This window comes from Panicum hallii, chromosome 9, assembly GCF_002211085.1.
Source record: "Panicum hallii strain FIL2 chromosome 9, PHallii_v3.1, whole genome shotgun sequence".
NCBI lineage: Eukaryota > Viridiplantae > Streptophyta > Magnoliopsida > Poales > Poaceae > Panicum > Panicum hallii.
This window is the reverse complement of record NC_038050.1, coordinates 9,068,589-9,074,588: the sequence shown is the minus strand read 5'-3', so window position 1 is coordinate 9,074,588 and position 6,000 is coordinate 9,068,589.

The window sequence follows — 6,000 nt, the reverse complement described above, 5'->3', positions numbered from 1 at the left end:
ACCTCAGCCCCCAGTCAAGCTTCCGCGAGCCCGAATCCTTGTTTTTCCGGCCACCGGAGCTGCTCCGCCGCCCGAAGCTCTGTCGCCCACGGTGAGCACCCCCCTCCGCCGCCTCTCCCGCCCTACTAGCTCCATGGATGGGCTACGCGCGAGCTCGCGCAACTCACGCACTACACTGCCTTCCCTTCCCCGCCCCGCATGTGGGGGAACGCCAGCCTTGCCGCCATCGTGGCCATGGCCACGCCGCCCCGCACGCCAGCGTCCTCCTAGCGTGCCAATCATCATGCCAACCTACAAAATAGATTCGCCCCTTCCCGTGCCGGCCTCACCCTTCCCCACCCTACGCGCGGGGGGAACAACAGAGCATTGAAATATGGGCATGAAGGGTATCACGTGAGCCTTTTTTACATTTTGGCCCTTTTCACAAAAAAATTTACGTTTGGACCCCTAGCAGACTTATTCCCACGTTTGGGCCCTAAGAGTCGGCGCCATGACCAACGACGCCAAGGTAACACGTCTCGGCGCTATGAATCGTGGCGCTGAGGTGCCGCCCAGGCGCCACATGCCCTGCCTACCTAGCGCCGAGCTGGCAGCTCATACCACGACCACCTTCCTCTGTCCGAGCCTTCCTCCCCTTGTTCTTACCCCATCTCAATTTTTCTATCTCTCCCACCCGTTCAACCTCATCACTCGACGTATTTGACCTTTAAAGCTTTGATTTGATCCATAGATCTACGAGAGCAAGGTGTCCTCTCCCCTCCTCAATTTTTACGTATTGATTTGGTCTATATTATGTGTATTATTCAGTGTAATTGCTTAGGGTTTAGGGTTTAGTTATTATTGTGTAATATGCAATCTTAAATGTCTAGGCGTGGTAAATCTAGTAAACCAAAAGTGATGGTGGGAACAACCTTCACCTGTTTGCCGCTGCCTAGTGGTGTTTCTGTGCCAATGTGCTTCTACGGTGATCCTTGCAAGGTAGCCAAGTCTGATGAAGAGCAATTATATAACCAGAGGTATTGGATGTGTGAAAATTATGCATTCGACCCTACACCTCGTCAAATCCGTATTGGATTGCTGGTAAGAATATTTATTTTTATATAATATTTTCGCTGTCATATAGAATCATGTATGCTTTATGAGTAATATTAGGTGTGTAATAATTGAATGTTTTGCAGATCTCTCCCCCCGCTTTGTGACTTTGAGCAGTGGATCGACACTGAGATCAAAGAGGGGGACAGGGAGTATCTACGTAGAATGAAGGAGTGGAATGCGGAGAGGAAGGAGTTGTTTGAGAAGAGACGGCAAGAGTAGGCAGCAGAAAAAGAGCGGAAAGAAGAGCTGAAAAGGAGGCATGCTGCTCAGCACAAGGAGGAGAGGGAACACAAGTTGGAGCGTGTTCACCGTGCGAAGACAGCAATGGAGGAGAATCCAGATGCATTGAGAAAGGGAAAGTGGCCTCATTGCACTCACTAGTATGCGAGATTTGCTATTTGTATTCTCATGTATTTAACTTTTCATTGTGTTGTCATTTACTGCATCTTCCATGTGGCATTGTATTCTCATATACTTGACTTTCCAAGCACTGATCATTTATTGCATCTTCCATGAGCTCAAGTATCGTTCTTTCATTGATATTGTTCATAATATTTATTTCAATTTGTGCAGAGCTAATAAAATAACGTAACATAATGGAATCAAGACTAACAAAGTAGTGCATTATATAATTGAACACGCACAGCACATGAAGTGGCATGTGAGGACCTGTATGAAATAAAGGTAAAGAGATTCTCGACTAAACCTAACATGCCTTAAGGTAATTAAACGAAACAACAAACACATGGATGTAACATGTGAATAAGACAGGTTACCCATAGTATTGTCCCCGTAAAGCAAATTGTGTTGCCCTTTCTCCATAGTATCCTCCCATTGCATGCAGCGGTGGCGGTGGTGGCGGGGCCCCTTGTTCCTGTGACAAGGGCAGTTGCAATATGAATCAGTGCATGACACCTCCTGTGAACTGGCACTATTGTTGTTGTCATCCTCTTCCTCGTCCTTGTCACCGCTGCTCACTTCCATTTCTAAATCGAAGATACGATCCTGCAGGTAGTAGATGTACTCCTGATGCGGATGAAGTGGAGGAGGATCAACCCACCTAACGAATAAGCAATTTTCTGGAGCATCTGAAGACTGTAACAAATATCTCATATAAGTCATAGAAAAGAAGAGAAAAATATATAACAAATGAATAGTAGTAACACTTACCTAACCTCGCGGCCATTTGAAGAAACGACGACCTCCATCCGCCCCCTCGACGCACATAAGCACTAAGCAGTCCTCACCATGCATGCATTTTGGCCAGTCTTCTTTGCGGTCATCGTATCCTCTAAGAGGCTTCTCCTTGGTGAATTCACCTTTACTCTCAACTGAAAACTCATACACTGCTTCCGAATAGGATTCAGGACCAACAGACCCCTTCCACACAATGGGAGGTCCCTTCCTTCCTCCCTTCCTTCTCTCAGTGCCGAAACCCTTTCCACTAGATGACCCTCCAGACATTCCTCCCTTCCGTCTCTCGGTGCCGAAACCTTTCTACTAGATGACCCTCCAGATATTCTTACTCCAGTGTCTCTTGTTTTCGAAGTTAGAAGCAATACATCGAGCCATTCGTATATATAGACGGATGCAGGATTCCTACCCGATCCGTGGCGTCGTAAATGCACCTAAAAAGCCTAGAGCCTACAGACCTATAAATGAAAAGCCTATATATCAAACACTGAAAAGCCTATACGAAAACACATTGAAAAACCTACATAAAAACACACTGAAAAGACTGTTCGAATTTAGATTGCAAAGGCTAGATGCTTTTGCCGATTGGACAACACATGTTGCAATAAATGTACTGGTACGTTCATAATTGCCATAAAATCATGTTATGCGCTTCTGTACTATGATGAACTAATCACAAAAATTTTTTGCAAGAGCTTCACTTGTTTTACGAGCATACACAATGATAATAATACATCACAATATGATACAAATATGCATTCAACCAAATACCACCAATATATCCATCAAGAATCAGAATATCCACACATATCAGAAGCATAGTCCATAGTCCATAAGGTTCATACAAACAAATCAGATATAAAGTCCACCGAGAGTTGTACCACCCCTTTCCGTGACCTCGTACTTTCCCGTCGTGTGGTCAAAACATTCAACCTCATGTGTGCGAGCCCTATCCACTGCCTTAACAAGATGACGCATAGGTTTAAGGGCCCATAGCTGGTTCTTGCTCTATAGTGCCATTGCTTGTGAGTATCTATCATTGAACCATGCAACAAGTCTGTAAAAGGTGAATGATATGATAGCATTGATAGGCATGGCCCGTATCCCCTTGAGCACACTATTGAATGGCTCGATCATGTTGCTAGTCTGAAACTCGTACCTACGGCCACCATCATTGTATGTCCTTGACCATTTTTCAGTCTCCCTCGTCACTCCTCTTAGCCAACTCCTACATGCATCGTTTGTTGCCGTTTTTAGCTCCTCCAACTTCTCTTAAAAGAAATGCTCCTCAAGCTGGCGAGAAACATCCTCGAATAGAGCAAATATATCCATGTTCCCATCTGTATCTAGTAAATTCTGGGCCATGTGCTGAGTGCACCAACGGTGGTGCAATGGTGTAATCCTGAAATCTGCTCCTGTACCGCACTGAGTATACCCTGGTGTCTATCACATATGACACCAACCTCTCTGCCAGCGCCTACAACATGTATCCGAACTAGCCGCAAGAACCATCCCCAGCTGGCTTTGTTCTCCCTCTCCACCAAAGCAAAGGCCAAAGAAACCAATGCGTTGTCCGCATCAACTGCACTGGCTGTCAATAGCATGCCCTCGTACTTGCCAATCAGAAAAGTATCATCAATGGACAACACTGAACGATAATGTCTGACAGCCTCCACACACTGTGGAAAGCACCGGAAAGCACGGAAGAAAATCTGCCCCCCGTCCTTCCATTCATTCGGTTTTGGAATGTACTCGTAGTGCATGCTTGAATTAGCTACTTTCATTGCATTGACCAAAGCAGGTAGCTTTTCATACCCCTCCTCCCAGTCCCCATATATCATTCTCCATACCCGTTGCTTTGCCCGCCATGCTTTTCCATACTTGATCTTGTAACCAAATATCTTCTCAGCCATATCTATAATTGTCTTCACCTTCAAATTGGGCTCACACTTCAATGTTGAGTACAACTTTCTAGCAATTAGGATTGAGGTCAACTATCTATGCTTCTGGTGTAGATTTATGTCGGCACAAGTGTGTGAACCTACAATTTTTGTGATTTTGAACTTTCCCATGGCCTTCTGTTTTCGAGCACAGACCCTCCAATTGCAATCAGCCTTCTCGCAAACCACTGTGTAGCGCCACTCCATATAGGAGTGCCTAACCTTTAATGGTCTTTTACATTTCACAGAATAATCCTGTAACCACCTTCTCAGTGTAGGCAAGTCCTTGAATAGAAGGCTCTTCTTAATTTCCATGCTATCCCCGGCCTCAGGAGCCTCTAACAGCTCGCCATCTCTTCATTCTGCATATGCACTACGAAAACGACTGAGATCGCTAAATTTATGAACTAGTGGATCACGATCAGGATAAAAAAAAGTCTGATGAGCTCCATATCTTCTTCGCTCAATGCTGCAACTAGGCGTTCATCATCTGAATCAATGGCTCTTGCATTCCTATAAGACTCCTCGTCATCATCTATCTGAACATCCACACTATTGGAAGCCTGTCTTGTATTGGAAGACGGAGTCACAGGGGGAACACCGATATCACCTGGAATATCTTCTGCATTTAAACAACATTAAAGATGTCATTGGGATAAAGGAATGGAATTAAGAGTGAATAACAAAAGAAATATGGTGTTACTATGATACTTACTTGGATGGTTCTAGGTCAATTGGATGGTTCTAGGTCAAAGGAATCTCCTAAGGGACCGTACCAACATCATCAATCCGATAATGTGCACCAGCATTAGGACAAATGCCAAACTCATTCAGGCCAGATTGAGCATCAGGGACCACAACCGCATCTTCCTGATCCACCTCAAGGTTGGGTAACGAAGGGTCAGTAGGTGGCAGATTCTCCTAATTTTGCAAAATCCCACGAGGGGGTGAATGCACATTAGGAGCTGAATGCACATGAGCGTGGGAGCATTTGATAACTTCCGCACAACCAAATCCAAACATTGATACTCATTCCTCGTAACAGTCTTCACATACTTCTCACATTCAACCTCACATGCAATTAGGATCAAACGTCTGAAAATCCGGCCCGATTTACCAAAGTGAACGACCCCTTGAACTGAGATGGCATCCTCATTTGAATTGCATTTAAGCTCATCACGAGCCCTACCAAACACCTCACGAAACAACGGCCGATCATCGAAAATCAGAGAGACCTTGTGCATTCCATCAAAAGTGACATTCCCAAACACATCTTCCTTGACACTGCCTCCATGATACAAGGTCACCAAATTTTCCATCTAGTTCGTTTGCACAAGAAGAAGATTATGACGGGTATAATATAAAAAATAACTAATAATATTTCGTAACTATCTAAATTACCTAACTAACTAAATTACCTAACAAAATACCTAGAATTACCTAAAAATACCTAATTGAAGTACCTAACTAAATTATCTAACTAAATACCTAAATTTATCTAACTAAATTACCTAACTAAATTACCTAACTAAATTATATAAACTAATGAACTGAATTAACTAAATCTACATTTCCTAACTAACTAAATTTGCTAACTATCTAACTATCTACATTTACTAACTAACTAAATTTGCTAACTAACATTGTCTAAGTATCTACATTTAGCTAACTATCTACATTAATTTAACATCTACATTACCTAACTAAACTACTAAAATTGAGTAACTAAAATAGCTAAACTAATTTGATAGAAAAATAAAACTCACCTTGC